This window comes from Cryptotermes secundus, unplaced genomic scaffold, assembly GCF_002891405.2.
Source record: "Cryptotermes secundus unplaced genomic scaffold, Csec_1.0 scaffold109, whole genome shotgun sequence".
NCBI classification, from domain to species: Eukaryota; Metazoa; Arthropoda; class Insecta; order Blattodea; family Kalotermitidae; genus Cryptotermes; species Cryptotermes secundus.
The window spans coordinates 215,652-225,734 of NW_019737086.1; the positions used below are offsets into that span (position 1 = coordinate 215,652).

Consider the following 10,083-nt stretch of genomic DNA (forward strand, 5'->3'; position numbering starts at 1 on the left):
GTTCTTTTCGTGTAAAAGCTGTTAGCTGCAGTTCTTCTTTAATGAGTTAACGGAAGTGGAGGGGGCGGTTACTTTGACACACCTGGACCCCTACTTTCAACGTCCTTAATTTCCGGGGGTTACCTTAACCTCATTTCCCCCCCCCCCGGATGACAACCTTAATGTTTATATCTCCTTCACAGACACGCGCATGCCGGATCATTACGAATGTTAAACTGACTGAAGTCCTTGAAGTTACTGAGACAATCTGTCTGTTTAATCACCACTCCAGTGCTCTAACAGGCTGACAGAGACAACATTGGTAGTGACGAAACCGGCTGGGCATACTTTTATGTGGAGTGTTACTTCAAATTGTCTATAACCCTACTGTGTTATTATTTATTTAATTTGATATAGGCAGTATTAGTAGGTAATATGAACATGTACCAACTCGGGCGTCATAAGCAACTTCAGGCCAAAATACAATTTTTAATTTCAGAATTTATACCAACATACGCATAATATAACACGTTACTAAGGTGAAAATTTAAGCGGCCTCCATAGTCTAGAGGTAACGTTCCCATCTCATGACTCGTAGTACGCGGGTTCAAATACCCGGCGGAGGTCGTCGAATTTTTAAGGGCGGAAAAATTCAGGGAACAAGTCCTCCGGGAGGGACTTTAAGCCGTGGGTCCCGTGTCGTAGCTTTACGGCACGTAAAAGAACCTCATATCTCCAAAGGAGGTCACTGAGCCAAATTACGGACGTTTCCCGCCCAACAGCAGTCTCTAATACCTCTGGTAGATGGGGGAAGCATTATAGATACCTCTCAGCTAGTAGAGCCGGTCTCGCTGGCTGGGCGGGACTGATTGTAAGCACCAGTACCGGTAGGATATAGAGACTGGTAGAAATCATAGAGGGAAGCACAATGGACCAATACAGGTCTAAGTGAATGGGGAAACCCACCCTCTCCAATAACTAACTAAGGTGAAAATTTAAGGGCACCAACGCTGACAGTGAAAAACAAGAAGTTTGGAGAAGAACTGGTTGCCTACTTCCCTTTCACTACATAATAAATATTTGATATGTCACGGACCGCACAGAAAATACCGCGTCCAACAGTTTTTTCTATTGGTGCGTGTGTATTCCTTGCCGCGGGTACTTATTTACCGATCATTTACCGAACAACGATTCGGGGGTGGGGGGCGATATACAAAGAGCTAGGTCGTCGCATAAGCCTACTTTTTATTTTTCCGAAAGAGGAAAGTAGTCTGAAAAGAAGACCACCTCTGTGGTCTAGTAGTCAGAGGTTCCGGTTTCGGTTCCCGGCGCAACCAGTTTTTCTGCGAAGTAGTGGGTCTGGAACGGAGTCCACTCAGCCTCGTGAGGGTAACTGAGGAGCTATTTCAAGGAAATAGCGGCTCCGGTCTAGAAAACCGAAATTAACGGCCGTGGGGATTCGTTGCGCTGACCACGCGATACCCTCTATCCGCTAAAGTTGGGCCTGACTTCGCCGACAAGCGGCGGTCACTCGTTCGGTATAGTTTGCTTGCGGACTCAAGCCACGGAGTTTGTTTTGTTTTGTCTGAAAAGGATTCTGTAGGCATATTTATATAGAACTACATGAAACACGTAGAAACATATGTTAAATTGAGAAGGACGAACGCTTACACTGCAGCGAGACACAGTCTTCATGAATTGCTAACTGCTAGCCAGAAATACAAGCCCGAACTGCCGGCCTTTGAGACAGGAGCAATAGTTTGACTTGCTGTTCATCTCCGAGGGCACAGATTCAGGACTGTACGTAACTATCACTGGAGAAGAATGTTAAGTAGAAGGCCACCCTTCTGAGAAGTGTAGCTTCAAAACCGCCTGTAAATCATAAGTAACAAAAATGTTACTATGTGGCATTTGATTTTCTCACAGCGGTGGTTATGAAGAGCTCTACCTAACCTACCTACCTGCCTGCCTGCCTGCTTGCTCACCTACCTACCTATAATTTTTCTTTTATTGCTAGTGGTGTGGGACTATGTCCCTTGTACTGCGGCCACTTCTGGTCTGTTGTACCAGCCCCAGATGATGGGTGAGGGTGGTTGTGGAGCAGTTGGTGGAATGAAGATTGACAGGAGAAACCGAATGACTCGGAGAAAACCTGCCCCAGCGCCACTTTGTCCACCACAAATCCCACTTGACCAGATCCGGGATCGAACCCGGGTCGCTGCGGTGGGAAGCCAGCGACTAACCGCTTGAGCTATGGCGCGGCCCCATCTACCACCCTACCACTCGGTGCTACAACCCTGGGTGAGCCTTGGCCTCCTCTACAGCCAGTCTCCACAACCAGTGCAGGCTGCCCTAGGAATGGACCCACGCATGATGACCCGAGGCTGGTTGTTAGGTTCCTGAACAAAATTCTTTTTACAGGATGAAGTTATTAGCCACATGCCCAACCCCCAACCTGGAGGACCAGGGTATCTCTCTTAGTCTGGACTCTACCCTTTTACCTTTCCGGCATGGGTGACCCTACCGATAGTTAAACTACCACCGGCTCTCCAGGTCACAGAGTCACGCAAGCCGCGCCACCACGACAAGATGGAGATACTTTGGGGAGTATAAAGAGCACTATCCCCTGGGATATAACTCCGTGCCTTATTCTCCCATGCATTAACAATCCACCTAAAATTTATTCGTAGTCAACTGAAAGACCTAGAGCCACATGTTTCCCAACCCTGTTGTAAACCGTTATAGAGGTCACTAAACTGCAGTATAGTGTGCTAATATTGGCATACGTTATTCTTGTATATCAAAATCACATTAATTAGTAACTTTATGGAGCAGAGCCCTCGTGAAGAAGAAGGACAGGTAAAGTTGCACGGGCGCATAATAATCGATTCGCATCCAAATTTATATTGACCACGACCTGTTTCGCTACTAATTTTCCGTGAATTGTATGTCATGCATTACTATCTGCACCTTAAATGGAGATGAAAAATTTGACCCTTTTGTGTGTGTAAAGAAACGAGTTGCTTCCTCATAGCTTCCGGAACGTGGCACCCTAGTTCCGAGAAGGAACTGTCATGGTAGCTACTAATTTCCTTTCGTGACCAAGTTCGGTTTTGTATCTACGACAATCGACCCGGTCTTTGTTAAAACACGAAAGGAATACCGAGAATCCCCATTACATTAATAGTAGATGGTTCGTTAGGACCCACTGCTCACATATTTGACTTTCCCCTACCGGCGTGAGGGGTACAACGGACCAATGACCTAGTGCGGTACTTACACGCATCATTGTGTAAACGTATTGTCTGTCAGAATAGATATGCCAGGTGGGTTGTGGAGCGGGGAAAGGTGTGCAGGTCACTCACTATACGCTTGCTGTGTGTGAAAGGGGGGGGGGGCGACAGTCCCCGCTGACATCTCTGTTCCTACAGACAGTACTGTTTTTCAATTATTGAATGCCGCAGTGGGGTCAGAACCAACCAATGGATATACAGTGTAGCAAGCAGGGATGAGTTCCGTTTCAAATTGTGGGGACCGGTCGAGTAAATGACTACAGGTTACGATAATGGAATTGTGTGTTGGTTAGTAAACATACAGGGATGATTGGCACGACAGAGTTAAATGACAAATTAACTGCAAGTTTAACGTTTAAGCTTTATGGTGTCTATACATTATTAGTGTTGTGTTGTTTTGGTGTAGAAATAATATGTCCTTTCCCTATGCTGGAACTAGGAACTACCGTATTTACGCATGTATAGGCCGCACATTTTTTGCCAAAAATTCAAGAGGAAAACTGGGGTGCGGCTTATATTCGAAATCACACTTCATTAAAAAAATTATATTCATAATTAGTAATACAGGGTGTTCTACTCCTGAAATAATATTCCAAGAAAATTATTTTTTCTATAATTTCTGTCTGAAAATTGTGCTATGGGGCCTATACACGCACGCGGCCTATAAATGCGTAAATACGGTATATTTCTTTATCTCGCGATTCATCTACTTTCAGTAAATAATGCAGACAAAAGATCATCAAGTGGAATGTACAAATAAATATATCCATATATTTCAACTCATAAAATTATTGGTACATGCATTACATGGTGAGATTATTTTCTGCCTGAGCCGAAACACGTTTTTTTTTGTTATGCGCACTCACTGCTTCGCTTCACGCCATATTGAATCAGCAGTAGTGATTAGAGGAAATATGTATAAAAAAGGTAAAGTTGTCCCCGTGCTTAACCAAATAAGTACTATACAATGAAGGTGTATGGGGGAGTGGGTGTATAGATCCACATTTTCTTGGCCTCGGCACTAGTTGGAGGTGAGTGGTCAGCTTCACGGCCTGGCCGCTTTACTCCCGAGGAAACAGCATCCGGTACCCATTGGATAGGAGGTTGGGTGGACCCTAGAGCCGGTCTGGACGACGTGGAAAAGAGAAAATTCTTGACCGTACCGAGACTCGAATTCCGACCTCTTGGTCGGACTACGCTATCCCGGCTCACTAGAGTATCGGCTGCGTTTATGCATAACTTGTGTGAAGCGTAACTATGCTAGGAGGAGAGAGAATTTAGAAGAACGGTTCCTGGAATTCGATTTCTCCACACTATTTAGAATGCTGCAAGCAGAGTGAGGGCAACTGACTTGCTAGTAGACGGGAAACCAAACGTCATCGAATAGAAGCTGGACAGAATTGGAGCTCGGCTTCAGAATCGAAGTACAGGTATCTTAAGACATGGACTGCGGAAACTGCCACAGAGCTGGTGAAAGTACGGCTGGCTGTCACTTGTGCGTTCTTTGCAGCCACGTGGTCCAGTAGCCGTACTTCACTTTTGTAACAGGTTTCTTCAGTCCACGGCTGCGAACTTGATCCCAGGTTGACGTTTTCATTTTTCTAGACCAGTGTTTCTCAACCGCCGGGCCCTCGTATTATAAAGAAAACAAGAATTTACCGAGCCACGGTCTCACCGGTGTTCTAGACCACAGTTGGTTGTATTTGAATGGAGACATGAACACACAAAATAACACACGGACAGGGCCGGATTTAAGGGGAACTACCCGGACAATCGTCCCGGAGTCGCCGCGAAACAAATAGAACTCACAAATGTTATCGAGATATTTGCTTCTCTAAAATCACAACATGTTGTTTTTTATTTTTAGTTAGTACATATAGGAAATACCCTCTCGTTGGTGTCTCCACCTTATCGTGGTGAGGGGGTTTGAGTATGCCAAGGACCCTGAGAGCTATACCAGCGGTAGCGTAGCTACTGGCAGGGCCTCCGTTGCTGGACAGGTCAAAGGGTAGGCTTCAGACGAAGAGAGACACCAAAAACCAAAAACTGATGCCGGAAGCAGTGTCATCAGCAGCGACTTGAAGCACAGAGCAAATGATGCTCGAGATGGTTCAAGTTCGTATAGCAACAGGCGTGACCAGAGTGGTTTGAACGGCTGTTGTACTGCGATGTGGAAAGCAAATAGAAAAACTACTACGTTATCACTTTTCCTGGATAGTCTCTTTCCAAAAACAGAGATACCATGTATGCGAGATCCAGAAGACGAGGAAGAAGACGTAAGAAGATGCTGGATGTCCTTGGGGACAGAAGAGGATATTTTTATTTGAAGGAGAAAGCTCTAGATCGCATTAAGTGGAGGAACTGTTTTGGAAGAGAGTGTGGACCTGTCGTCTGACAGATTACTGTAGAATGAATGGGAAATAAGGGAAACAAGAATTAGCATAACCGACTCTTGTTACTTATAGGGTCCACCACATTTTGATTACCTCGGTACCCCTCATTCACTCATTTTATGGAACCTGAAGGTCCATTACCGTGTTCACAAGAGCCCTCCACTGGTCCCTATCCTGAGCCAGATCAATCCAATCCATAACATCCCATCCTATCTCTCTAAGATCCATTCTAATATTGTCCACTCACCTACGCCTTGGTCTTCTCAATGGTCTCTTTCCTTCCGGCTTTACCACAAATATCCTATATGCATCCCTCCTCTCCCCCAATCGTACTACATACCCTCCCCATCTCATCCTTGATTTGATCATTCTAATTATATTTGGAGAAGAATACAAGTTATGAAGCTCCTCATTATGCAGTTTTCTCCAACCTCCTGTCACTTCATCTCTCTTCGGTCGAATATTCTCTTGAGCACCGTGTTCCCGAACACCCCTCTCGGTACCCCTACTGCAGTAAATTCCACCCTGCGCACTGGAGCGAATGAACTCCACATGTTATACACCATGTTCCACGCCACGATGTAAACGCTGGTGGTTAGTGAGCCTGGGGTACGACGATAATAATATTAGGAAGAAACAGTAAACGCTGATTGACGTGTTAGGCTGACAACCGTTTTTCATGCAAAGACGAAGAGAAACTCTGCGGACATCTGATGCCGGGCTCTACAGTTGCGCATACCACCGAACCTTGAACAGTGTGTACGGTGGGAGGGTCCTAAAGCTCTCTCCCGACCTTCGTCTTGTGGAGATATTTAAAACATTAATTCCATCTAATCAAAATACATACGAAAGAAGAACTCGGGGAAAACATAGAGCTCGAAGTATTGTCAGTATTTGTTTAGAAGGTTTCGAGACTATACGAGTCGTTTGAACATTTTCAGTGTCGTCTGTAACCCAAGTACGGAAATACCCGAAGTTGCTGTGCTTTCACTGTGGCTGCAGCTGACCTAGCGGGAATCATGGTATCACGGTGTCCTCGCAGTGTTGTGGAGTAGCAGCCCGAAGTGTGTGCCAGCAGAACCGAGTTCGTTATGTTCTTTGAATTCATGTAATAATTGTATATAGGGATTACGTGTATGTTTTTCTGTTGTAAAACTGTTATAATGAATAGGAATGGTGGTAATAGTTCGTAAGGTTATAAGACGAAAATAACGTACTTTGGTAGAGGCCTTGCGACGAGCTGATCACCCGCCCAAGGAGTCCTACCGTATATGTAAGATCTAGAAAAACCTAAGTGAACAGAGAAGTTCAAGGAGGTAGGCCTAGGCCCACTGGGGATGTAGTGCCAAGGAAAAATAAAGTACTTTCCTGGAGGTTTTTGTGGAACAGAAAAATACCGGTTATGATGTTCAAATCAGTATTATATTTCGGTTAATAGGGATAACAACTAATTATACGTGTTTATCAATGAAACGTTCTCCGTCACTGACAGATGAGATGCAGTGGCACTTAAATTATTCACTATTTTAACAAATTTCATCCTTTTTCATAACAATATTGGTTTGACAGATTTGACCATTTACATAACAAGATGTCTGTTGAGGTCGGTGACTAGCTGATGGATTAACATAAGAGTCATTCTTGAACGGCTAGCAAAGGTAATTATACAATATATTTTCATTGTTGTGATTATTATCTTTCATTCATTCTAAAGAAAATAGCAAAACTGTGCCTGTTGCGTCACCCGTGTCTGTCCGCTTACAACAACAACAGATCCACCGAAGAGATTTTCACGAAGGCTTGATATTGGTAAAGTTTTGCTAAAATATGTCTCAACATTCCTTTTTTTTCGGCTCGAATAAGAATATTGGATACGTTATATGAACACCTTCTTGCGTTTGTGCACCCATCTCCAGTATCATCACCCTAAATATTTATTAGAGCGAAAAATATTTCAAACAAAAGTTGTAGAGTAAAGTGAAACACGTCTTATACCATATACCGTATTTACGCATGTATAGGCCGCACATTTTTTGCCAAAAATTCAAGAGGAAAACTGGGGTGCGGCTTATATTCGAAATATTGGAAATCACTCTTCATTTAAAAAAAATTATATTCACAATTAGTAGTACAGGGTGTTCTACTCCTGAAATAATATTCCAAGAAAATTATTTTTTCTATAATTTCTGTCTGAAAATTGTGCTGCGGCCTATACATGCGTAAATACGGTATATTATAAATTTTACGGGTTTTGAAGTAATTAAAGAAAGCTAAGGAATGCGGAAATGTTGTTATGCTCTATATTTCCTAACGTTTTATTTTCCCATCTTCTGTGCTCTATATTTCCTAACGTTTTATTTTCCCATATTCAGAATATGGGTGCTATAATCACGAAGAAAAAGCGACGGATTTAAATGTTTTCATCACCCTTGAATACGACGAAACGATTATGGAGTGCCGTTTGCCCGTCTGCACGTGCACCTGGCTAGTGCTCAAACGTGTGGACGGATTCTATTTATGTTTGTCCTTTAAGAGTTCATCCATCATAGGTTTCTGCCCGGTGAATATGGATTAATGCGCCGAAAGTAGGGTCCCTTCACAGGGGCCTCTATCTGCCTGCACAGTGAAGTTCTCGATAATTGTTGAAACGATATTAATGTAAGGAAGTAATTAAATGATAATTAATTTAAAATTGTTTCCATGTTTAAACATTTTCAGGGTTTTAAAATAAAAAAAATTATTATTATTTTGAAATTGTTGTCTTCCAACATTTCTGGCATGTTCCAAACATCACATTTGTGGAATATTTGAAGGTTTTTATATTTCAAGCAGCTACAGAATTAAAAAAAAATGTAATTTCTTGAACATATTTATTTACCTAATTGATTAACTTTCCAAAATTGTCCTTCTTGTAAGCTATCGCAATGGGATTTTTTTAAAAACACTCCAAGTCTTTGTGTTCTTAAAAATGTTCGTAGTTTCACAAAACTTCCATCTTCATATTGCCCTTCAATTTTCAGAATAAATTTGCAAATGTGAAATTTTCCATATCTTCCTAAACTTTGTTACTTTTCAGATGTGCCTGGTTTTGAAAAACTTTTGTAAAACAGAAGTATTCATATTTCTGAAAATATTCATAATAGTCAAACTTTCTATGCTTATAAATATCTTAAAATTCTCAGTTGTTGTTAAATCAGTCTTTAACAGCAATGTATATAATTATCAAAACTTTTAAACATTTTTGTAAATTTTCGAAGATTTTATTTTAGATTATATTTCCAGTCACCTTAACAAGTATACCAATGAAACAGTACTGACTTATTTGGCTTCTTTTATTTATACATTGATATAGTATGGACATCTTTTTTGTATGTAGAATTGAGAAGGGACATAACATGTTTGTTTATTAAGATCATCAGAATGTTACTAACTTCTTGCAGATAAGCAAAGTAATGAAAAAAATGTATTATTACAAAGTAGTACAAAGACACGTAGTACAGACAAGCAGCGGCACCCACACAAGAAGACTACATTAAATAACACCTGTACAGTGTGAAAACAAGAACTAGCCGCTCCAGCACTTAGACATAGGGCGTGTAACCCTAAGAATTTTAAATTTTAAATTTAAAATTTAGAGAAAATTTTAAAAGATCTTAAAAACATCATAACTAAAGATTTTTAAAGTGCTACTACAAGAATATCAAATTTGACGTGTGCAACATAATCTACATACCAGACATATATCAACGATGTAGATGTTGATAATACGAAGAATATGACATTGTGTTTTTAACTGTTAAATTTTAGACTGGGTTCAATGTGGCAGCAACGTTAAGAGTATACACCTGATGATGGCCGATAGAGGCCGAAACATGTAGTGTAGAAAGAACAAGATCAAAGACATATAATATATATTGTTTGCACTTGGGACGGAATTTGTGTCATTTATCGTGTAGAGTGCAACAGGATGCTTAAATATAATATTATTACAAAGTAGGGCAGAACATTGGCCAGTGTCACCTGACGGCCTCCATATAACTAGACTTTAACGTTCAGTTCAATATAATTGATCAGCTGAATCAGGCGAACCATATGATTAATAATTTAGGTAGAGGTTTTGAACTATTATGGACTGTGATCCTTCTGCATTATATACGTGGTGATATGGCAGGATGCAGATTTTTACAATATGATTTGCTGAAACTTTTCCATTTAATTAAGCACATTGTTCCTTCATAGCTGATACTGCTGGCCCATTTGTTCCTTTCACATTCGTTCTGTTCTCGAGAGACAGGTGTTTATTTACCAGAACCACAATTATTGACTTATTATCCATCATCCTGTTTTTTTTTTTTTTTTTAAAACAATTTTTTTTTTATTGTCCTTTGTTCCTTGTTTTCATCTAAAAGAACCCATTA

At 41.3% G+C, this 10,083-nt stretch overlaps 1 protein-coding gene across 6 annotated transcripts in view; it reads left to right on the top strand.

Moving 5' to 3' along the window:
• LOC111870031 (protein tweety) overlaps positions 1–10,083 on the top strand; it is a 72,304-nt gene that overhangs the window by 17,444 nt on the left and 44,777 nt on the right. Inside the window, exons 1-2 of one of the 6 annotated variants that reach the window (XM_023861974.2) lie at positions 6,655–6,799; positions 7,235–7,323. The exons of 3 other annotated variants lie outside the window; for them this stretch is intronic. The gene's annotated coding sequence lies outside the window, so the exon portion shown is untranslated. Of the gene's footprint in view, positions 1–3,498; positions 3,561–6,654; positions 6,800–7,234; positions 7,324–10,083 lie in introns of those variants that run through there. 2 more of the 6 variants (XM_023861973.2, XM_023861975.2) reach the window with 2 other exon arrangements.